The 26704-nt window shown below is 33.9% G+C and overlaps 1 long non-coding RNA gene across 1 annotated transcript in view; it reads left to right on the top strand.

The window, feature by feature from the left end:
• LOC114658512 (uncharacterized) overlaps window positions 1–25758 on the top strand; it is a 43469-nt gene extending 17711 nt beyond the window's left edge. Inside the window, exons 3-4 of the long non-coding RNA XR_007936110.1 lie at window positions 306–424; window positions 25504–25758. This is a non-coding gene — a long non-coding RNA (uncharacterized LOC114658512). The remainder of the gene's footprint in view (window positions 1–305; window positions 425–25503) is intronic.
• Window positions 25759–26704: the final 946 nt, after the last annotated feature.

Below are 26704 nucleotides of genomic sequence, written 5' to 3'. Positions count from 1 at the left end.
GTTTATTTAAAAACAGGCTGTTTATATTTAGAGACAGTGAAGTCAGGCTTAGAATTCAATTACTATATTTAATGGTTAAATAATTTTTTCAAATTATTTCTTCCATCTTTTTATCTTTTCTTTTCAGGAAAGTCTAAAATCTTTAGGTGTGAATTTGTTTCAGAATAGGAAAATAATTGTGATCCACTGAAAATGACAGATTAATACACACATCACATCTTTACTGTTGTTTTGAGTTTTAAATTGTTTTTAATTGTGCAAAGCCAAATGTAATCCTTAATCTACTGTACACTTCTGTCTTACAGATATCTAAAGGAAAATGGCAGACAATGATTTGGAATCTTCAAGCAGAGAATGATTGATAAATGATGCAATGTAAAGGAGAACACATAGCAGGAAAGAAGAAACAGCAGATCTTACTTAGGTAAGCAGTTTCTCATGACCTCTTCAAACATCTTTTCTATACACTAGAGTATTTTAAGGAAGGGCACCACATCATTAGCACGCACCTGTATGTAAATGTTTATTAATATTTTGTATGGAAGAAACACATGCCACACATCTGCAGACACACTTGCTCACTCCTACAGTCATATTTACAGGCTGCAAGGTATATTATGATTTCTGTTTAGTATAATATTTTCTTAAGCCTTTTTTAGACACCTTTGTGCATTACAAATAAAAGAAAGGATATCTCCTGTCATTAGTATTCACTTGGAATAGATAGATGAGATGCAGTTATTCTGCAGTCAACATTTTGCACATTTCAGTAATATTACTATTATAATATATATGAACTATATTAATTATATACTGTTTGCCTTGCAACTTTTTAAGGTCTGATAAGATCAAAGTCAAATATCTGACAAAAGTCACATTACATGTATACTCTGTGTTTATGGGTACAAAGCCATCATGTCTTCCATTTTCTTTATCCTTGATCCTGTTTTATAATGGGAGGGAGGTCTCTGGTCCCTAGTGTATATCTACATAACATACTGTAACATCCTTGAACTGGCTTAGTCCAATTCATGGCCTTAGGCCTATATACAGTATGCATGAACACACAGAAGATTCTTTTCACCGTAATTGATCTAAAATGCTTTAGCAGATTTTTTGTAATATGTATATGTACTTATGTTATAATATTTGTGTTTGCAGCCTGTTTATTAAAACTTATTGTGTGATACAATAAGAGTTCAGACAATGGAATATAGCATTTATACCAGTTGGTTTGTGGGTTATGAGCCTAAACGCTTAGGATGTGATTAGGAAAATATTTAAAAAATACAAGAAAAACATGCTGCAGCAAACAGCTTATCTTTCACTCCCATTATCATTTATGGTATGCCTTCTTCCATTTCATCCACACTGTATAGTTTTCTTAGAAGTCATTTCTTAGCTAGGGGTCACTGAACCATTGTTATTTAGAAGTTAGGTTAGTACCTTCCTGGGACTATGTTGTTACTGTGTAAATGATTGGAGCTTACTGTGTTATCTTTATAAAAATACTTCCATTATTGACCAAAATGTCACGTTACCAGTTCTACAGAATTAAAAAAAAAAGAAGAGGAAGGGTTTGTACTTACTGAGTTTGGTATGAGTGGAACTTGTGATGGATTGGTGCTCCTTCCAGGGTTGATTCCTGCATGCCAGGATAGGCTCTAACCTCTCCTACCCTGAATTGGATTAAGCAGGATTGATAGTGTTACATAACAATTTTCAGAAGCTAGTATCTCCTCATAACCCGTACCTCAAAACATCTGCCCCTACCTCTGTGTATCTATGAGCATGTGCATGTTTGATTGTTATCGTTAAACGAAAATGTGCCTCTAGTTTGCATTACTTTAAACACAATAAATATAACTTTACTTTTTCTTTATACAAGAATGTGTTTTTGCCAGTTTTTCCCCCACAATATGATGCATTAAAGGAGTGGTTTTGGCAATTTTGATCAAACAGCCTAGAAATGAGGGTAATTTAAAGGGCACACATCACAAAAACATGGAAATTAGTGCTCAGTGCATTCTACTGCCATTTTGTATTCCCAAGATGACTCTAGAATCACTTAGTCTTTTTGCATACTTTATCCCTGGTAAAAGCAGCAGTAAATAATTTGCAGTCTGTCAAGTGGTCAGACAGGCTGGGGCTACAGGATTATAGGTAGCATGGATAAAAGTGGAGACCTAAAAGCTATAATTTCTCCTCTCCCTATCTGTCTCCCTACTCTTTATTTTCTTTCTTCTCTGCGGTAGCAACTGAAAGCAGCTGTCAGAGGGGCATATTAAAAGACACTGCAGTTTAAAGACTCCCTGTTTCAGCTATAGGCCTTTACAATAGTCTCAGAAACAAATGTCTTTTTTATTTAATAACTGCCCAGAAGCTACTTCATTTTACAAGCTTGAAACCTTCCAGCTGTTTTTGCTTCCTGTCTCTGCCCCTTCACTCAGGGATTCGATTCCCTCTCTTCCCTTCTTTTTTGTCCCACTGTGTTAACAGTAATTCTGCAGCCTTTGACTAGTCTTCCGAGATGGGTGTTTCCAATCTGAGGCAGACAAAGAAGTCCGTTTTAAGAAAAGGAACATGAAAGAGGGTTAGGGTGTATGAGTACCACTATTACAATGGGAGACCTCCTTAGCGAGTATGTTGAACAAATAGCATTTGAGTTTAAAAAAAAAAAGTTATCTTTTTTTTGTTTAGCAAGCCTTTAAAACAGGCTTCTATCCAAAGGTCTAGTGCTCTCTATTCTTCATCTCAGCTCAGCCTTCTGCATTGCAGCATGTTCAACCACTGTTTAAATTAATCCTCCACTATGGGTCACAGAATACCAACTAAAATGGGAGACCTTTCCTCACACTCGGCTGCAGCTAATTTAAATTGAACTCTTCATGCTGAGCAATTAAAAAAAGTGTTTACTGGTCACTGGATCAACCCAATGAGGTTTAGTGGACGTAATAATTTGTAATCTGTAGTGGCACACATAAATGACATATGTTTTTGGTCAAAGTGGTGTTTTTCATTAAACTTGAGTTTTTAGTCCAATATTCATTTAAGGAAAAAGTATTACAGCAGTTCACAATAAAGTTGGTAATGTAATATATTCATATATAATATTAGACATTTAAATATAGCACAGTGCAGTAAGACCTTCATTTAGCAGGCTTTCAACTTTATTTAATTACTGTGACTTCTTGTCTGCAATTACTGACACCTCTGTTTTTGTCAAGCCTGAACCACAAAATCTTACAGCTCACATAAAAAAGAGGAATTACATCATCTAAAATAATTACATAAAAATGAATATCAGTGTTTGGCCTGCAAATGAATTTAAAACTCTTACTGCTTAGGTTACCAAATAAAAAAAAAAAAATCTTTGTGATAAGCCAAAAGATTAATTTGTTTTTCAAAACGATCTGTTCCAACACAGGGTTACAGGGAACATCTGACAAAGGATAGGGTCTAAGCCTTGAACAGAGCACTCATCTGTCATGCACTGCATTCACTCTTACTCATGCAGAGCCAGTCTAGTGACAGCCTAAACCTCTCACCTTTGGGATGTGCAATTAAAAAAGAGTAGCAAGATGAAAACACATAAAGATCAGGAGAAACATGCAGACTCCACACATACAGTATGTTAGATGGGGTTTGAACCCAGGACTGTTAAGCTATATGTTATCAGTTCTACTTGCTATGTCAGAATGCTGACCACAAAATCAAAATAAAATACTTAACTGTGGGAATCATGTTGTCTCAAACATTGTAGGAAAACAGCAAATAGCTGTATTACTATTTTAGAGTTTGATATATTCACATGTACTGTTTATATACTTTTAACTTGTGTTTCTGTCAACATGTATTTATAAAAGGAATGCTTCTGTGTGAGGTAACTTCCCAACTGCAGGGTACAGTGCTATTATATTTGCAGGTTAAATGACTTCTTGTTGTCATAAAGTGAACAGAAAGTTAATAGACACAGATTGAATAAACAGCCTCATTTGCAATGTTAAAGTCTATAGAAGCTAGGCTACCATGCTGTCACCATACACCATGCCAAAAGTGCATAGTTACTAACATAATGTGTAGGTTTTGTTTGCTGCACTAGTCATGAACATGCTTAAAACTATAGGGATCTTTTGTGTTGATTTGGTAAAGGATAAGGCACTCAACGTTCACTAATATCTTTTTCTAAAGGTATTGTGATAATGAAGCAGACCAGAACACTATTGCTTTATTTTTTAATAAAAGAGCTTGGTAGAACAAATCTAACTTGATTGGTTACTTATAGATTTACAATTTCTTTGTCAATTATATTTTTTCCTTCATATACTTGTCATGTTCAAATGGCTATCATATACCACTTTTATTACTTAAAAGTTATCAATATAGTGCCAGAACTTCATTTGTTTTAAGAAATTTACTTTTCTACACTAGTATTTCTTGGAAAATCTCTAATGAATGAAGAGACAGTTAAAAAAAATTTTTTTAAATAAAATGAAAAATGTGCTTTTTTTTTTTTTTTTTTTTTTTTTTTTTTTTTTTACTAATGGACTAAGTGGAATGTATAGTCTACTTGCTTCTTACATATCAACTTGATATCACAAATGTGTACCTGCCTTGGGCAGTGTTTTAGATTTGAGTGCAATCAGCAGGTGTTGTGCTTTAAAGGGGATTATCATAAAGATTTTCATTCTGTCAGTCAAGCAGGCTATAATTTATTTGAAAAGATCGCCATTAACTCTCCATTTTCTTTTAATCAGTTAGGCTTTGTATTAAATAAGTTTGTGGCAAAAAAAGCTGGTGTTTAGGCTTGTGTATATATATATATATATATATATATATATATATATATATATATATATATATATATTATATATATTATATATATATATATATATATATATATATAAATATATATAATTATGCTTTGATAAACAACTTTTTTCATGTAAATAATTCTGTGTCCTTTATGTTCTTTCAGATTGAAATTAAATACCTTAACAAACATGGAGGCAAGGCATGCTTGAGTTTCCATTTTAAAATAGTTGTGTCTATTTTTCTTACCATGGCGAAAAAGAATTCTAAATTTTAGCTTACTATGAAAAGCCACTTTTTTGTATTTTACACTGCTAAAGAAAGTATATATCTTTCAGAAAAGGCAGAACATAGTACTATTCCTAAACTGTTATTTATATCTACAGTATATTGGGGCATTCTGTCAGTTATCATACTATTTGTTAATCAAAAGCTGAATTATGAAAAGCAATGATTTATGGAATTCAGTGGTTAAATACCATATCAAAAAGGATTTTTTGGGGGAATAAATATTAGTTTTAGCAGTTCATTGTTAACATGGGTATGGCAGTCTTACTGTATCTTCCTAAAGCAGTTGGCATTTGATAAAAAAAAAAATGCACGTCAAATTGAACAGGATTTTATTGTGTCAGAAACTAGGCCATGTTGGTTACATTAAGGCCAGATTAATCCAAAATCCACCCTGTCACATAAGCTTTATTTTCTGCTATATACATAGTAACTTTGTATAACTATGTACCCAGCTGTCATGTTTTTAAAGATTTCTTTGATTCTCCTGAAATGATGCTTTGGATGGATGCATATACCATTTAAAGAAGGGTGAATTACTTCTTAACATGACCATATAATGCACTATTTTACTGCTTATTTGTGCTCATCAGCACTGTACACATTGGATATATTAGATTACTGACATCTTCTTGTACCACTGCCAGAAACAGCTTATATCAGTTCAGGGTCATTACCTACATTGCCTCTAATAAATGGTTTTTGATAACATCTGTGCTAAACTACAATGAAAAAAGGTTTAATCCCCCACTCATTTTTAGAGTTGCATTGCTGAGCAAAGGAAAATATTCTAGTTTTCAAAAATATTCTCCCACCTCTATGAAGCAGATTTTAACAAGATTTTTAAACATTTATTGTTATTTTGAATTAATACTGCTAATCTAATCTTATTTAAATATGCCAAGTTGTTGAGTATGACTGTCTTTTGAAGGACAAATATTTTAAAAGCTGAAAAATGCAGCATTCTCAGTCATGTACAGAACTCTGCAAGGTTAATTTTTACTGCACCCCTTGAATAGAACCAGATGAGTGTACTGCACAATTGATTGTTTTCAGCACAAGTATAATTTAGCATATGAAGTGAAAACCTGCTTAGTCAGTCAGTCAGTTCAGTGTGAAAGAATGTATCAGTCTTTTTTTTTTTAATGAATGTTACTTTACCGATTAAGAGCAGTGTCTAATTACTCTAGCTAAGGATCAAAGATGGCAATTCAGTAGATAAACCCTGTAAATTAACAAACCACAAGGCCCATATTCCTTTTTAAGTTTGATTTTCAGTGTAATGGTGTGTAAATTACAGACTTGGAAAAATCTCATAGTCAAAACAACACCTCCTTTGAGCAGACGTTTTTATTACAATGTTTCTGTCTCTAAAGATTAACAACCCTTTTTATCTTATGTTACATTTATTTTATATGTATGTATGTGTATATAAATATATATATATATATATATATATATATATATATATATATACACACACTGTATATATAGATATATATAAATATATGTATGTGTGTGTATTTACTTTTTATAGGCAACACACACAGAACGGATATAATATTGATAATCTGTGGATTTTGGCATTTTGATACTGAATTATGTAACTTTCCTTTTGTCAGACTTTGGTCAATTATTGAGGCCCTTTAATTCTTATATTCAGTTATCAGGAACATTTGTTTAAATTCATATGTTTATTTTTATAGAACTTTTTTTGCTCTACTTGAAAATCTTAATCTTCAAGGAAATCATTTAAGTATCATGATTTATACATTTTCATATTAATTATTACAAGTATCATATTCAAATTCCACATATTCTTGAGAAAAATCACCTGAGTTAACTTTTCAAAAGAGAGGATTGTTGATTGACATTAAGCACCTTACTTCACCTTGAAATGAAAATGAGAGAATTAGTATCAAGCCGTCCATTTATTGTCTAAACGCCTAAATCTGTGTTTTAGGGTCTCTGGGTATTGCTGTTTTTCACTGCAGTATTAAATGTGGAATCATTTATATCTATATTAAGTTCAGAGGGTTCAGAAAACCAGTGCTTGGATAGATGGATGACTATTAAAATATAATATACAGACCAAAGAAATCAAGTAAACTAAAATGAAATATTTTGAACTCTATTATAATAATCTAAAAGAAAAAATAGACAGTACTTTGTGTGGAACACAAAAAGTTGAAAGTTTTTAAACAGGTAAGAATATAACATTATATATATAGCATTCTCAGACTCATATAGTGCAGTTCAGAGTTGCAGGGGCCAGAACCTATCCTGAACAAGGAACCTGGGAATTAGCCCAAAATATTGTGACTCCTGCTAAATTTTGTTAAGAAAATATTTATGTGCTATGGGTTCTGGATCCTGGTGGTACTTAGTGTTATACAGAGCAAAGTCATCAAAATAATTAGTGAATTAATTTTCAAACCTACTTTACTCCTTGAGGGTTGCAAAAAACCTTGAATGAATCTTCGCAGGAATAGATTATTAGGCAACTTATAAACTAGGATGAAATACTAGTCCATAGTAGGAGGGTCCAGCATAATTACTTTTAACAAAATAGTTTGACCCTTACAAAGACTTATGTTTTCTGCTGCCTTGTATTATTCATTTTCCATACCAGCACAGGGAAGGAAATGTGGAAACAGTTTCAATAAAGGTCGCTTTATTTGTTTTAGCAGTTTTGTTTATTAGATTATGTTCTTTGTCCAGGGAACACTCACTTATTCCTGTGATTTAAGAATTATAACAGCTTTTGCAGCTAGATAATCCTGAAGTGATCATCAAGTGTTTGTATTTCAATTCTACTGTGATAATGTATATAAATATTGCAAATATCCAAGTTTTGCATCAAAATTGATTTGTAAGTTAGCACTACTGAACTGGTAAGGAAATCTGCCTGAACATGTTCAAATATTCTGTGTTCCATGTGGTTCCAAGAAAGCAATGATTTACATTGCTTTTGTGGCACAAGATAAAAATAAATCAGTCCAAAAAAAAGTGAACTGCATCCTACACAGAGCTTGTTCTGTTCGAATTAATTATATTTTAGAATCTATTTGGGGAAAGAGGACTGATTAATTTTACTAAAATTTGAGAGCAACCCCTTCATTAGCGATGGATGAATTACAAAGGAAAGTTGAGATAAAAACAGTAATTTGAACTCATATGTCCAATTTCTCGTTTTTGATCATTTCACACTGATGTGAGTCTAAAAAGTCTTGATTGCTACTATGCATGAAGAGTTTATGTTCATAGTATATGTCAAGATTTTAAGAATATTACTGCACATATCCTGAGATAAAGATGAGCTTCTCTGATCAGTTGAGTAAATTAATCCCTATAGATTTCATTGTGAAATTGCACTAATTCTAAGTAAGATAATTTATGACAAGTTAATTTTCTCAGCATCTAAAACTTTCCTGACCTCATCACCTTTATTTGTATGTTGACTTTAATGCATATATTCCTTTTTGTAATGTACTTCATTAATTTGATCCCAGATCTCCTAGAATAAGTCTATCCCCTATTACTGGACTTCATTGCTCTTTTGAAAGTGTTAATGCAGCACGGGTGAGAAGAGTTAATAATATTTTTTTAAGGGTTTAAATATTGTACATGAGGTTTAATTAATTTCCTCTTATCCTATGTGAGTGAATAGTCAGAAACTGGGGCATTAAAAATGTCCACAGCTAGTAAGCCCTATTTGGTGGTTACTTTTATTTTCTGGAAAGATATTCATTAAAAAGAAAAAAAGCAGGATAAATACAATGTGTGTATATAGCATAACAAAATATATAAGGCAAGGAAAAGCACTATGTTCATAATACAATGAAGGTAGGATCACAAACCCATGTAAAGAAAAAAGAGTTACCTGTACTGTGCAGTCAGTTGCAGCAAGTCTAAAAGGGGCATCTCTCCACATGTTGATATTACCTGTTGCACTCGGAGATTAACCTAAATATTCTTGATTTTAATAAGGGAATCAAAGGTATCTCATGTCAGGTTGTAATTAAGAATATTCAGGTTTTAGTAGATGCTGGCATAACTATTTGTATATGTTTTTAAACTGAAACATGATCTTTTCTTTCTGTGTAGTATGTGGGCTCACACCAAGAAACTTTCTTTTCTCATCTTTTCAGTTTTACTGGCTACGCAAATGTTACGGTAGCAGAGAACATGCTTATAAAGTATAGAGGAAAATGTTTAAACACATTTAATTTGCATATATTTAATCCCTGCATTTTCAGAGGAGATTACTTTTTATTATGTATATGTCTAGAGATCAACAATCTCACAATGTAAGCTATTCAAATGTAACATTAGTTTTGCTTATTTAGTATCCTGTAATGCTGTTGATTTTTTCCTGCTTCATAGAGTCTGTGCAAAACTCTTGTATGTATGGAGGACATGCTAAAGAGATTTGGGACTGGGTGAGTAGGATGGTCTGGCAGGGGAGTTGTGTTGTTGTATGACAGAGCTGACACAAAGCAGTGATACAGGTACAGTACAATAAATTGAATACGTTGAAAATATTTAATATGAATCAGCCCGAGCATTAAACAATCAATTCAAGATATTCAGTTTTGAATTCATATAGCATTTCTCACAGCATGTGCATTATTTATTCCACAGGATGTTTTTCACTGTATTAACATAGGAAGGTCATCATTCTGAAACAGCTGCTATACAATTTCTAACCAATGAGGTGGAAGGGATGTGTTTTTTTTTGGTTTTTTTGGAACATCACATGACTGTGCTGTTTGTGGACTCCATTTTTATAAACTTTAACAAGTGTGCACATTTTGTTTACCTTCGTGGACCTAAAGATGTATAACTTTAAATGCTATTATTGAAAGGTGGCATCAGTATGCATCTGCAAAAGGAAAACATCGTAAAAGCTTATTTCCATTCAAGAAGCAACAGAAAAAGTTATAGACGCAGTGCTTCTTATTAAAGGCTATATCGCCAAAATGGTATGTCTCTGACCATCATCAATAATAGTTTGAATGTACTTTATATGAATTAATTGAATTATATTGATTTTTAAGTTTTTGTAGCAGTAAATTAAATATATTATGAATTTCCTACTACGGTGGGCTTGCGCCCTGCCCGAAGTTTGTTTCCTGCCTTGTGCCCTGTGTTGGCTGGGATTGGCTCCAGCGGACCCCCGTGACCCTGTAGTTGGGATGTAGCTGGATGGATGAATTTCCTAACACAGTGGAGCAGTGGTTAGCACTGTCACCTCACAGTTTTTGAATCCCTATCAGTTCACCCTCCGTTTCTACATCCTCAACGTGTACTTGTTGGATTTACCCTGAGTGTTATGGCCTATAGTGGATTACTGCCATATCCAAAATCAGTTCCTGCTTTGTGCCTGTTACTGCTCTGTGATAAGCTGTGACCCCAGTTGGTCTAAGGTTGAGAGCATGCACTCATACAGCACATTGCTGTACCTACCACACGACGAACCACCTCAGGATCCCAAATAAGAGCCCGAGCACAGCCATACGACGAGTGAAGACTGGTCCAAGCAGGCTTGAAAATCAATCAATGAATGAATAGTTGGCAGTAAACATGATCATATTGCAGTAAGACCTGAGTGTTTAATACCTTAAAAATATTGAGTAGTATTTTTCTTTGGATTCTGACGTGTTCTATCTGAGAGATATTAAGGTTTAATATAAATGATTACATTTTTTTCACTTCTTTAGCTAGTTATTTTATTCAAAATGGTCTACAAATTACAAGTGCATTGTACTTTTGTTTTCCTATTTGTAAAATTTATGGAATGGCTTCTTCAATGCCATTGTGAGGCTCACATAGTAAAGGAGTGGTTCTACTCAAATTGGTACCTAAAGTCAAAGCCAGTAGACCAGGTTTTACTCAGTTTATAGTGTGAGAAGTAAAAGCAGTTTGTAGCATTTCCATTACCTTTCAATAAATATATGCAGACTGCCTTTGTCTTTGGCAAAGCTTCAAAAAGGAATTTTTTAACAGTAGCATATCATCCTACATTGTATTACACATTGCCAGTAAACCCCAAAAATTAAATAAATTCCCTGGTCACTTTGATCTATTTTTTTTTTCTTGAGCTTGATAAATATAAGCCACTGAAGGGCTTTTGGGTAACTTTGATCAATATTTTTGACTAGAATCCAGATAATTTAATCTATCAGTGCTTCATTGGCAAGATTCACTTCACACTTTCATTTATTCTTTTTAGTTAATGTTGACCTTCTTCTTGAAGACAGAATTAAGGTTTATGTTGGTTTTCCAGTCATAGGATTTCAGCTAATATACAAGCCCAGAAAGTCTATATCTGTACTGGGTTTGCCTACAACATTTTTCAGACTTCACTCAGTTACAGACATTTGATTGCTTCTTTCAGTTTTGTTTTTATCACTATGTGTTTTAGTACTTTCGTTTTGTTTTTGTTATTTTTGTGTTTTATTTTCTGGTAGTGATTAAGTTGTATAGTGGGAAAACAAGGTTTTCTCTTTAATTGTTGTGTATTTTTATTGGGTACCTTGTAATAATGCTATAGAAAATGAATATTGCTTGATTTATCAAACTGATTTAGTCAGTGAATCATCATTTTTTGACACTCTCAGTTTGGCAACATTGATCTCTGCTTGAGATCCTGAATTCTGGGCATAATTGAATCATTCATGAAACAGTCTGCTGAAGGTAAATAACAAGCTAGAAACTCTTTGTCTCTCTCCCCGTATGGAACTGCACACACCAAAATGTACATTTGCCCCATCACCGTTTACTTTGAATAGGATAGTCCATGGAATTTTCCCCAGAGTTTGATATGTGTATATGTACATCCAGAGGGAAAACCTCTACACTCAAGCAAGAAATGTTTTTATAAACTATATATTTATATTATTGCACAATCAAAGAGCAAGAATGTTAAAAGTATACTTTATACCCTAAAGCTGTAGAGAATGTGAATCCCAAGATGAGTCTGAAGGCTGTCTTTTGCTGCAATGTATTTTCTGTGTGCTCTACAAGTTATTACTAAAATTTTGTTTGCTTTTAAGGCCCTTTTATCTCTTGTTTATTTTGCTGTGATGTTTACAATATTTCATCAGACTTCGAAAGTCTCAGTTTCAAAATGTATCAGTACAGGTGATGCTACTTTTGTTCTTTAAATCTGCAATTTCTGGCGCATATATCAGTTTTTGAATAAGGAATACCATACTGTGTTTTCTTTCTTGTGCTGTTTTGACGTAAACTGTTCCAGATTTTAGGTGCATAACAGCAGAAGGCTGCTTCACCACCTCTTTTAAGTTTAGCTCTTGGAATTATAAGCAGACACTCATTCAAACATCTAAGGTTACGGCTTGGAGTTTAAGGTGACAGGCATTCCAAAATATTGGACGGAGCGAGATTATTTAAGGCTTAGTAAACCATTAGCAGTATTTTAAAGTCAATTCAGAGTGGCACGGGTAACCAATGTAAAGACATCAAAACTGGAGAGATGTGCTCAGATTTTTCTTTTTCTAGTTAAGATTCTGGCAGCTGCGTTCTGAACTCGTTGAAACCGATTGATGTTTTTCTTGGGTAGTCCTGAAAGAAGTGCATTAGAGTAGCATCTAGTTGATTCAAAACAAAAGCGTGAATTGTCTTTCAACATCTTGCAAAGTTATAAGGGATCTAACTTTTTCTATAATCCTTAAGTGAAAAATGCTATCCTGATAATCTGATTAGTTTGTGGTTTAAAATTTAGGTCGGAGTCAATAATTACTTATAAATTCTTTACCTCCGTCTTCACTTTCAAGCCTAATTGATCACAATAAGACATTGGGTCAGTGAACCAAGAGAGTCAGGTCATCAGGTGCTATTGATAAATGCAGTTTTGTATCATCAGCATAGCTGTGGTAGCACATGTTATGCCTTGAGATAATCTGACCCAATGGAAGCATGTAGATCTTAAAGAGCGGTTTACCCTGGATAGATCCTTGTGACACACCATATAGATTATCATGTGTCTTCAAAGTATAATTTCCACAACTAACAAAGAAGTTTCTACCTGTTAAGTAAGACTCAAACCAAAGGGAGAGGCCCATCCACTGACTTAAGAAAGGCAGGTTAGAAATAGAACTAAATTTGTCAACAACAGAAGAGTCTTTACAACAACAGTCTTAAGGCAGTTTAGGAAGATCCCCCCACCCCTATCTAATGATGAGTTTGCTATGTGAAGGACACTTTCAATTAGCATTTACTTCTTTGAAAAAGCTTGTTGGTATTCAGTCAAGGACACAAATGGAGGGCTTCAGTTGAGAAATTATTCTACATAGATTGGGTAAATCCATCCTGGTGAATGAATTTAATTCACTTAAAAAGGAATACCGGATTTAATAGGATCAGCTTTGTGGGGATGTACTACATTATTTCTAATACCATTAATTTTGTGTTTAAAAAATATAGCAAAAGCATCACAAGAGGCTTGTTTGTTTGTATTGGTATGTTTGGTTACTATTCCAGTCAGCATGAAAATTTGGATCAATAAGTGATCCTTTACTGAAGGATGAATACAGAGCAAATGATGACATTGCTTTTGTTGAAAAAATATATATTTGTTTTTATTTAAAAATCTTATGAATTATATTAATTGCAAAATGACTGACACCTAGAGTTTTCTATGCTTAGAAACTGTAAAACTCAAATTTTTTGTTTAACCATTTCAGTAAGCATAATAATGTAGGTCAACAGGACTTAAAATTTATGAAATCTTCTGGAACAAATACCTAGGTGCACAGACAGTGCAGAGAAGCATGTGATTTTTCTGTCCTTTCCACTGAAGGTAAAAATTCTTTAAAGCTCTGAACTATATATGACTGATTTCTATCTATCTATCTATCTATCTATCTATCTATCTATCTATCTATCTATCTATCTATCTATCTATCTATCTATCTATCTATCTATCTATCTATCTATCTATCTATCTATCTATCTATCTATCTATCTATCTATCTACACCCATTTGCTAAAAATTCCCTCTTACTCCGAAACCAACCTTGCCTTATGACATAGTGTGTTAACTTGGGTCTAGTGGGTCTCCCACTGAAGCGTGTTCTTATGTCAACACAGTGCTTCTCTGTTTCAATAAATTCTTTGCCAGAGACCTTGTTATATGGACTAATAGCCTGGTAAGTAATAATCTACAATTTGTTTTATTGGTATACTTCAAGGTTACTTGTCACTTTTGTGATGGTCAGCTTAGTTAGTCCTTTGACAGCAGTGCATGAGTGATACCCACACCTGAGCTGCTGGAGTTACAGCTGTTTTGAGAATCTTATGTACTTATGTGTGCCAACAGGCAAGCAACAGCTGTTTTCCTTTCTCAGCAAGGATAATAGAGAATCTGATTTTACTTTTGTTTCTTAACTCTTTTTAGCTGCCAATGCCACCATGCAATTTTACAGTAACCTAGGTACTGTGTCTGGTGTGACAGGTCCATTGCCCAAAACACCAGGCTATACCTTAAGTACAATGATTCATAATTATGCATCAAACAAAAAAACAGAAACTTTTTAAACACTTGAATCACATATTATTCCTCAACATCCATCTCTCATAAGAAGCACTAACATGCCAACAATTACTGGGAATACAGGCCACTACTAGAGTAACTGAGTAATCGCCTGTAATTTGTGTAGTGTTACACATTAAATTAGGGTTGGTATGTAAACTTAAGGCCTTTTACTTTCAGACTCACTGTGTGCCTGGATATGTTTACTGTGAGACTGAAAACTGCCTCTTATTTTTGCTTATTTATGTCCTAAAATGCTGTGCGTTGTTTGTTTTACTTGTTATGTGAGTAGTACTGTAAAGAGTCCTCATTTCTTAGTCCTGGACTTGTTGTGCTGCCTATAGTTACAATGAGAACGGTATTCTATTAAGGGGTACAGAAAGGGAGGGGATAGGTACTGTGATGGAATGGATGGCTTATGTTGTATTTTTTCAGAGATGAAATAATCTGTATTTATGTTCTTTCCTGAGTCAAGTGAGGATGTATTTATGGTGCGGTGGTGAGGTTATTTTGAATATGTTTTATGATTTAATGCTAGGTAAGAATTCATCTAAACTATTTGGTTTTGGGGATACCCTGAGCCAATATTTCAAGTACAGAAAGAAAGAAAACAATTTCAAAGGGAGGAAATCCTGTTACAATGGTAAGATTTTTTTCCATTCTTTGTTCTTTAGTGTAGTAGGCGGAGGGACACTGATTTATTCTGCTGGAACAATGCTAGCTATTTTACTGCATAAGAAAATATACAGCATGTGTACTACTAGTCATATTGCATGTTTGCTGCCCATGTACTTTTGTATCGTCTTTACTTCTGACAAATACTGAATTGAAAGGTGTCTAACCTGTTTATTTAATGTTAAATATAGTCAATAAAGTTCTGTAATTCTAGTTAGTTTACACTGTTCTTTTAGCATACTCTCTCTCTCTCTCTCTCTCTCTCTCTCTCTCTCTCTCTCTCTCTCTCTCTCTCTCTCTCTCTCTCTCTCTCACACTATATATATATAATATATATATATATATATGTATATATATATATACATAAAATATATATATATTTGTCGTAAAAGTTGAAAAACAGTTCCATTTGCTAGTGGCCCTATTCCTTTGGCCATGGTGTTTTACTGATCTTTTGCTGGTATTATTAAGGTAAATGGTTTTTACAAGGAGAAAAAAACCTGGCAGCATTTAAGATACTTGCACTTTATATAAATAAATCTGAAACTCATTAAGAAGTGTACATTTGGCACAGATTGCCTTGTTCTATGTATAGCAGACCACCCTTGATGTTTACGCAAGTGTGAGCGCCTGTTGATATAGACATTAAACATATGCAAAGTAAAGATAGTGTGGCTTCTTGTCTTTGGGTTCTTCAATTTTATTCTTATTTCAGGCTGTAAACGAAACTTAAATTTAAATAAAAAGGATGCTTTATACATATGTTCATTGAAAATCTTTTTATTTGACAATCCCACAAAGGAATTTCAAGTGCTGTGGAAACTTAGAAGTAACTGATTTGCAACTTGACATTTTTAAAGGAAAAAATATCTTCAAACTCCTGTATTTATTTTTAGAACCTGATGCATCAAAACTATGTATCTGTCTCACGTATGACTTCTCTAGTTTCTAAAATAACATTTTTGTTTTTCTTGGTATTTTGACATTTATTGATATTGTTAAATCACTTCAGTAATTTCGAGTGGCCTCCTTATTAGAGGCCTGATTGCGAGGTGTTCCACTTTTTGTCTTCTGAATTCATTTGGTATGAACTCAGAAAGATGACAAAAGTGTGACCCATTATTGTTCCACAGTTTGACTCATTTTGTCCCATAGTTGTTGCAAATTAACTAGAGATACATTTCTAATCTGAGTATATCATTCATTCTTATTCCTTCAAAGCTAAACTGTGTTGGAATCTTGGGTTACAGTATTAAGATGAGTTCATTGACTTGTTCCTGAAACAACTGTATGGTGTTTAGTGTGAAACGTTATTGTGATGAACAAGACAAGTACAAGTACTAAAGCCAATCACAAATAGGTATGTCAGTGGTATAATAATAATAATTCATTACATTTATATAGCGCTTTTGTCAGTACTCAAAGCGCTATCCACACAGGGAGGAACCAGGAAGCGAACCCACAATCTTCCACAGTCTCCTTACTGCAAAGCAGAAGCACTACCACTGCGCCACCTGTGAAGAAATGTACCTAATCAGAAGCAATGTGCTTTGTGAATTTCAGACATTGTTCTGCATGTATCAAGAGACTATGAAACGTTACTCTAAATCATTACATTGTCATGATCAGCCTGCTATTGTGGCACTTGACAGAATGTATCCATGGGTTTTGACAGTATTGTAGTCTTTAAAATAGCATGAATCGGCAGGAGCCAAGATTAATCATTCTAGCAAATGATTTTTCAACCTCTCCAGATCTTTTGTTCCATTGGTCACTGCATCTGCATCTTCTTATTTTAACATGGCAACAGTAAAACTCATTTTGATTGTCAATGTCTATGCTACATCAGTGGTAAGGTAGGATGAATAGTGCTTAGTGATATATCTCTTTCAGTACTATTGTTGGTTTTGGATATGAATTGTCTATAAACTCTACAGAAGTCTATGTCATCTCATTTCTTCACCTGTCAGTTTTCACCTTCAAGAACATTTTCAGATGGTGGCTTATTCTCCATGGTGCTGTGACACTGTTGTGGAGGAGGACAACTCACTTCAGTAGCACTGGTAGCCATTGTCTTGATGCATTCAAACCTTTATTTTATTTTTACCCATTCTTGATCTGAATGACATTCAGAATTTCTGCCTACCTGTATTAAATAACTGAGTGCTGTCACTAAATGGGCAGTCATATATGTGGAAATAGGAAGTGAACCTAACAAAAGTGCACTTGATTAATATACTTTAGATAAAATCTTTCAGTTGAAGTAACTGTTGTATCATAATGAGGAAACTCATGTTATTGTATGTTCCTTTTTACCTTTGGATATATGAGACTATTCTTACAAAATAAAGAAAATATGCAACCAAATTACATGACATTTTTCAACCACACCCTAATCAGTGTGGTTGATGTACTTTTTACACTAAGGCACATACAGATAACCACAAGATTTATTCTAGTTAAGAACCTAGGAAAGAGAAATACAGACTATGAACAATTTTATGTATTGATTCAGATTGAAGATTGATCACCAGAACATCAGAATATATTCCTTGTTATTTATGCCTGTTGTTTAAAAGCTCAATATACCTTAATAGGTAGATATACTGCTTATTTAGATGTACTCTGGTAGCACTGCTTCATGTTAGGGTCTTTTATTAAGAATATTTCATATCTTGTAAAAAATAGCAATATTTTCCTATAAATTTAGTTTTTTGCTACTTGGCTCATGTTCCTGGTTTATAAAATAGCTTTCTCATTACAGAGTGTGAAAACAGTAAACAGAATATATTGTGGCTTAAATATATTTTACTGGCATATACACTACCTTCAATAAGCACCTGCTATAAAATGTAGTATATATTAGGAGAGGGATTTTCAGAAATCAATAATCATACTATCAGACCACATTCATCTGTCTCATAAAACTGTCCTCACTGACATCTCATCTCGTTTTAAGCTTCACAGTATCCTTACAAATTTATCTAATGGAGTGCCTTTGATTTTCTGAATTGTTATGTAAATTGGAATAGTCGGATTAATTTAAAGCTAAATATAATATGTGCTTTGAAATTATTCCTCTTTAAGCATTGGTCTTCTGCCAAATCAGTTTTAGTTTTGTTGATTTTTTTTTTTTGCTTTGCTATTTATAAAATAGTTTCTTTATCAGAATCATCAATGATTTCTAAATAAAAAATTCACAACATTGTTTTTTTCTTTAAAATGCAGTAGTATAAAGGAAGCCATAGAAAACTAAGTATTTGTGGCAGACCAGAATAGTTGGTACAATTAACTGTTAAGCCTTTTTGAAGAACATTTAAGACCGTTTTAATCAATATCTCAGTAGCAGATGAGATTAATATATAGCCATTCTTTTTTTTGACTGGAATCAGCAGCTCACACTGTGCAGCAGCCCGCTTCTTGGCGCCTGTTGTTTAAAGTTGAAAAATTATGGCTGGTGGCCAAATAGAAATTGTTATGATCTCCCTCCACACAATGGAAATGTTCAGACTGGATGTGAGTTATACAGTATGCTTCCCACATTAGAAACTCTGAGTCAGGGGGATTAAGGAATGCCACTGTGAAACCAGGGTATCTGTAGAATATGTTGGGGTGGGGGAGGTGGTTTATTCCTTATTTTCTTCAACACCGTACTTCAAAATTGACCATTTACTTTGCAAAGAAGTTTAAAAGATTTGACCTATTTAAAAAATATTTTAAGAGGATCACAACTTTGTCCCTTTAAATTATCATTATAGATAGATAGCACTTTGTTTGTCCCCAGAGGGAAATTTGGCTTTTTACAAAAGCTCAATAAATAAATATATATTCTTAATTTTCTTTATCTCTGAGCCTATATTTTGAAATTTTCCTTTTTTCAAGTGTTACTAAAGCAAAGTTCCTGGATCCTGGTTCTTTTTCTGGATGGAGTGGATTCTGTGCAGATATTTTACATACTCTGTCCCTGCTTATTGGGGTTCATCTTGGTAGCATGTGTCTTTCCACGTTCCAAAGACGTTGGTGATTCTAATTTAACTTGGTGTTGATGTATGTAATAGGGTGTACTGCAGTCATTGTCAGTGTGCACTGCAGGCATGTCCTTCGGTGTCAGCTTGTGCTATGCACACATATTACAACCAAGAGTGTCTCTAAACTGCTTAAATATTGTACTGGTAAGGCAGTTTTAGAAAATTCAGTTGTTTTGCATAGATTTAATTCAGTCTTTACAGTGCTTGCTTGTGGAGTACAATTCAATATTTTATATTTTGATTACTGGAGACATTTATGATAAAGTTACTATAGCATCCAAACCACCCTGTTAGCTTTGATTCTGGAAAATAAAGAAAGATACCACTAAACTGATGAAAAATGTGGCTTACCTGAGACATTGTGCTCTGGAAATGAACAAAGAGGACATTGCTTATTTACACTTTCTAGGCTTTTCTGAGCCACTTTAAAATCTTACTGTTTTATGTAGTAATTGTCCGTTATCATGTTTATTTTTTCTTCAGAATGGATCATAAATGTTTTTGTTCCATGCCATATAGCAATATTAATAAATAGATAACTGAGAAAAATTATATGGGCAATGTTTAATGCTCAAATTCTATTATCCAGGCTTATTTAAATTACTGAGACACACATTTTGGTCAATAAATGTATGTCTGTAGCATTTTGATCAAAATTGCTAACTATGCATTGTTGTTTACAATTATTTGGAGATTTTCATAGTCTTAGAAAAGAATGACCTTTAATGAAAATATCAATGCAACATCTTATATATAATTCACCAGCCTACTCACTCACTCACTCACTCACGTCTGTCTGAAGCCGAATGCGCAGTTGCCTTCTGCGCAGCTGCCTGAAAAACCTTATGAGACCAACATCGCGGCAGGCGGCGGATTTACGGCCGCGAAAATTCAAAGAGAAAGGCGACTTCGACCGACATCCAACCCCAACATCGCGGCAGGCGGTGGATTTACAGCCGCAAAAATTCAAAGAGAAAGGCGACTTCGATTAAAGCTCTAGATGCCTGAAAGGCGATTTCGACTACAGCTCGAGGTCTAATTACGCATTCATTCAATACACCTATATCAGGTTTGTGGTGCTTATACTTATTACTATTCCACTCGTGCCTGTTTCATCTTACGTTGTTGAAACGGGCTCTTTCTCTAGTTCAATATAAATATGTATAAAATAATGGCTAAACATAGATGCATCTTTCTGTTAGCAACGTTAAGATTGTATCCAGTTCTTGTCATTTATTTTGAAATTAATAAACAGCAGCAGCATGCCCTGTCTAAATCTCACTCGTACCCGAATGTTTGTGATCTTGCAAGTGTGTTATAATGAAATGATCCTTTTATGCAGGTAAAAAAAAAAATATTTAAGTGACTATTTCACAGTGACTTCTATGCTGCCAACTCTGTACAGGAAACTGTGGTAATAAATAAACAAACATCTAAAATTCTTTAATATTTCTCAAGGTCATACCCAGTTGTAATCTCTTTCCTAGTCCTAATTTAACAACAGTTGCAGATAGCAAGATTATATTGTACTTTTGAAATACCTTACCAGAAAAAGAAAAAAAAAATGTTTTAATTTCAGTTTATTATACATTGGTGTTGGAATGTTGACATAAGTAATTTCCATAATCAATTACTTCACTGAGCAGTTAATCCCATGTCTCCTGTTATAAAATAATTGGTTGCAAATAACATCAATTAAAAATGATATAAATTCTAATAGCATAGATTAAAAGTATTAGAAGTTTCAAATCACATTGTCAATAATAATCCATGTGCAGTGGCTTCATGCCAGTGGTATTGTATAATGGGAAGTTTACACAGCATGTTTAGATCCATAGCAGAGAAATAGTCTCTTTAGTATGGAGGTTAATAAGCATTCCGTTTTTCATTTGTGTCTTTAAATAACTGCGTTATGCAACTTCTCAACAACACGGTGGGAATTTTAAGTTTAATACATAAATAAATAAACACTTTGCTACCTAAGTGCTAGCTGAGCAAAATGCTAACACAATATACAGTATATTCTCTCAGGTTATGCAGTTGACCCTGGAAAATTATGTTTAGTCTTTTTAGATTTTTAACATGTTGATATCATTCTTTCCTGTTGTTACATAAGGATAGTGCCTAGGTTACTTGTATATCAGATACTAGGAAAAAGGATCAAAGGGTGACTGTAAGAAGCACGATAAGTAATGTCCTGAGATGTATAGCATTCCATGTTCACCTTAGCATTTATTTAAATAGATAAGACACAACTTGGATTGAGCCTGATCCTTTTTATCTCTCTCCTGTGGCAGTCTTGCTCTGAAACTCAAACGGACAAGTTAGGTATTGGTCACTGGCAGATTATACACCTTACAGCTGCATGTGGGGGAATTTAGCCTTTCTCTTATGAGCATGGGCATTATTTTTTCATATTTCTATGACCTCTCTTGCTAGGCCAAATTTGCTGGCCTTTTAATATAGAGATAGGATATAAACATTCAGATCTTGTTACAAAAAGAACAAGGGCTGAATGCCTGTATAAAATAGTAGCTTTTACAAGACAAATAATTTACAGTATAAGGAAGGAACAACTTTTTATGCAACTCTTCAACTAGGAAAAAACTCATTCATATGTCCATTTTGTGCTTCACACCAATGAAAGCTTATTTCTTTCTGGAATTAATACATTTTCCAATTTGCAGATTTATTTGTGAGAAAGTTTTACAGAGGTCATGATTTGATTTTATTTTTTTAATTAAGGTAATATCAGCTGACAGCTCACGGAAAGATGAGATGTAACAAAATAAGTAATAATTAACCATACTTGGTATCTAATATATGCCACAGTTATATAGTTTCTGGTCATTATATGGTTGGACAACAAAACTTTTTATAGATTAAGAAATTAAAGTATTAATTTAATATGCAACAGCTAGTTTGTGACACACAGGACACACAGACAAATATGGGAAAAGAAAGATAACTAACTTAAGCTGTGTATGTTGCTAATTTCATACAGACAGAAGTTAACTTTGTAAATGTCAAAGCATGCTGTGCAGATCTTCAAATATTATTTGTGACAAGCAGTCTTTGAGCTTACTTAACATATTCTGAAAATTGTATACTATTTGTACTCCTGTAACTTTGTAATGAGCTACAGGATAAACAGTGATTAAAATAATGTTTACACTGAGTTTAAAATGTACAGAACAAAGCCAACTTTAATTTGATTGCATCAGTTAAAGACTCAACATACTGTGTGATGGCTGTCTATTTAATGCACTCTGCTGGCCTCATCATGTTAGATGATGACCTAGTAAACTGTTACTTAGCAGCACTGACTGTTGTCATTCTGTCAACTAAACCTTATTTTGAACTGATGTACAGTAAGTTTCCTTTGGAAAGGTTTTTATCCACTGGTAATGAAGAGTCATACTTAGGCACAAAACTCTTAATGGATAAGTTTGGAATTTTTCAAGTCAAAGTTATTTCTTCACAGTCTTTGAGTATATTAATATGCCATACAAAATTGCATTATAAAGTGAAGCGTTTTTTTTGTACATTTTATATATACCTTGTCTGTTCTTGCAGCTTACAGTGAGCTGTAGTGTACGAGTGTCCATAGGTGAATGAAAAAGCCTCATATTTGCCATATACAGTATGTACACTTTGAAGCAGCAAGGATTATGATTAAATAAAACATGCCTTCTGTCTTTATGAAGCATCCTTGTGATAACAAAAGGAAACTAGAAATAATTATTTTTTCATTGATTCTTGGAACTATTTTTGTTTTCCTGTTCGCTTATCTGTTCATAGCCTCTGATGTGGGTGGAGTTATGACATCCACAATAAGCCCCCAACTTCAAGCTATATTTTACTTACAATCCTCTCTGCAATTCTTGTTTTTCAACAGTTCTGTCATGGCTTGTAAGAACAGACATTCTGCATTGAAATTTTACCCAGCCTACAGTGTGAGATTCATTGCAAGTGACCGCCATGTAGTGAAAAGAACGCATAAGACTTTCTTTACACTCTATGACCATTAGCAAGTCACCTCACCAGATTGTGTTTCATTTGGAAAAACGCAAGAAATATAACTAATTGTATCTTTCAAATGTTGTAAGTCACCTCAGATAAAGGCATCAGCTAAATAAGTAAATAGTGATAACATTGTGCTTTGTGCAAATAACAGTAAGTCTGAAGTGAACTGATGACACTGCCTTTTGTTTTTAATAAAAGTCTTAGATTTTGAAAGAGCCAAGTCAACTGTATGTAACTTTTTTCATTGTGTGTTCAATGCATGCATGATACAAAAAAAAAATGAAAAAGGCAGAGTGTGCGATAGAGCAGACTGAAGAGCCACTTACCGATTATCAGTTTTTTTAATGCACGATTAGTCGTTCTTGCTGAGAGTATGATAGTAAAAGAACTGATTAAGTAAAATTCACTGACACTCATTCATACTAACCAATTCAATAAATGCTGTACATCCAAGGGGAGAACATGTAAAATTCTTGCAGTGAGTCAGGAATGACAGCTCTGTGCTACCTGGAGATGTTGAACACCAAGGTGGGAGGGGCATGCACGCACAACACTTAGAAAACACTTTCAATGCGTCTTCCAGCAGCTAGAGTCCATCAGCCCTAATGCATCGCCATTGGTAAGGAGCCAAGGGAAAGAGTGGCATGTGGGTTGCCTTTGACCCCAGAAGAGCAGAGTAAGATGGAGCCAGGTGACATGCTTGAAATAGGCAAAAAGTTGAAGCAACTTAGAGTATGTGGAACTAGCCACTGCAGAAACCAGAAAGTCCTTTTTAAGGCCACCACACCAGCAGTCCACATAAAGTGGCTAGTTCTGTGCCTCATCTTTCACAATCCAGCAGTCATTAAAAATATTCCCTTTCACTAAAACACACATGTGCGGTATCAGTCTAGCAGGCAGTAAAGAATATCTTTGTGAAAAATTAAACAAGGTAGTAAAAGAATATAAGTGATATTTAGTTTGACTTTTTTCAGTTATTATTATCTAGTTGTCTAGAGATCAGAGACAGCAATTCACATTTGGGCATCAGCACACCATATGAATAACAGCTCTTTCCGAGGTGAATCCATGCCTGGGCCTTGAAAGATGCTGTGCAGTAAAGTGCACAACTATTTTCATTTTAAATGGCTGAAAGTCAGAACAGTGTTTTGCTTTGTGCTTTTTGTCCTTCTTACAATGGCATGCATGTGCTGTTTTGCAGTGACACAAATCATTACTCTGTAACATTTTTGACTTGAAAAATAGACATGTGACGTTTTAAGGCTGTTCTTAATAATGGCACTCTGATACCTTTCACCTCCATTATAAAAGGTGAGGGTGCTAGATTTTTTTTTTAATTTATAAAATATGCTTTACTTTTGAATGCAATTTCATGTGGCAAGTTAATATATACCATGATTGTGAAGAAATAACTTAGAAAATACTGAACTTACACTATCTTTTAATACACTGTCAAATCTGAATATTTCACTGTCCTTTTCATGGACTGTGGCTTTTAACTGTCAGGACACGGTGGTGGATGTATTGGCCAAGTTTTGAGTAGATCATTGTCTCACTGCTTCATTTGACTGTTGCAATTGAAAATGTTTAAGTATTAGATGTTCTAGTGTACCTTGCAGCAAATTTGTGATTACTCGCCAAGAACACAACAAAGTGGTTTCAGTGACTTCATTAGAATACCTCCCTGGTACCATTTCTTGTCCACTTGATCCACTGAGTAGCAATCTACACAATAATACAAGGACGTTCTGCATATTTTTTTAGCTATTAGTCTGTGTAGGAACATCAAGGAATTCCCCAGTAAGTACGCAGATGATAAGAATATCAAATCTGCCTTCTTCTTTTCTCATCAAGCGAAGTAGAGTTCTTTAAATGAGGGACCGGCCAAATTTAGAAAATATGTTATATGTTGTACATGTGATTCCATTTCTGTTTAGTCATCATGAAACATTTAGCATGTTTTATTATTTATATCTTATCAAAAAAAGTGCAGATATTGGAAACTGTATGTTAGAAACGCAGTGTGCCATTACATGTATTTATTTCTGCAATTTAAGTCACAAAAACAAAAAAGATCAGCATATTAATCAGTTTGTGCATGTAATTATGTTAATACAGATTGCCACAGACTACAAGCCAAGCATGGGAACTTCATACTGGCAGTGATAATGCACATATTGTGTACAGATGGTAATATTGGACAGAGCTGAGGCCCCAGCACACGTACAGGCAAGTCCACTTGTCATCACATTAACACAGGGTGAGTAATGTATTTTATCTTCAGTTCTACTGTAACTGGGACTGTGCATTACTCTGATAACTGCTCCATTATCCTCAATTATGGTCTTTAATCAAAATCGGTCCTCAACAACACACTGTGTATCAGCCATGTAATACTGACTGACAGATTTAATTTTATCACCACACTCTGCGTTCAGCTCAAGAGTTTGCTGAAAAAAATCTTACAGCTGCAATTAGTATAATGTTCCAGATCAAAGGAAAGTGATGGCTTTTAAGGAGGGTGAGAGGAAGCCTAGGTTGTAGTTAATGATGGGTAGTAAATTCACCTTAGTCTTAAAAACTTAATCATGACTATTTCTGCTCCTTTAGTGTCAAACATTATTATGTTGTGAGAACAGTCAAGGCCCACTTTTCCCTAAGTGCAGTTTTCAGTAGAATGCTGGAAACCCAAAGCCTCCATTTTTTATCTTGTTGCCCATTTACTGCACAGTTCATATTGTATGCATGCTGAAGATCATATGAAAAGATAGAATGTCCTGCTTACTTATCCGAATGTAAATGTTATTTACATTACATTGTATGTTCTGGGTCATTTTTTAGAAAAATCATGTTGACAAGTGTTAAAAAATTCTAAGGAAGGGCTCTTCTACTTAAGCAGAAATTGTTTTTAGTTTTGAAAGTTTGGTTTCACATATTCAGTACACTAAATATGTAAAGTCATTTGCAGTTTAAAAAAAGTCAGCATTGGTAAATCATCTCCATTGCCAATTAATGTTTTTTCATGATTTTTGTCTCTCTTTAGTATTGATTAGGAATTGTTTTTATTACCTTTTTATTTATGTCTTGATAGGATTTTACATAATCTTGACATTTTTATTTTTTACACTACCTTATTTCTGAAGTTTCCTTTTTATTTCAATATGCCTTCCATCCATCCAATATCATAAATTCTATTCATATGATATTTAGGTCTAAATGTATTGGTAATTTGCAAATTCTTTACCAGACTATAATTATTTTTGTTGTTTAATTTACTGAATATTAACACAGACTAGTTGGTTTAATAATGTTATACTGA

This window comes from Erpetoichthys calabaricus, chromosome 10, assembly GCF_900747795.2.
Source record: "Erpetoichthys calabaricus chromosome 10, fErpCal1.3, whole genome shotgun sequence".
Taxonomy (NCBI): Eukaryota; Metazoa; Chordata; class Cladistia; order Polypteriformes; family Polypteridae; genus Erpetoichthys; species Erpetoichthys calabaricus.
The sequence above is the reverse complement of the archived record's forward strand: the minus strand, read 5'-3'. Positions and strand labels throughout refer to the sequence as shown.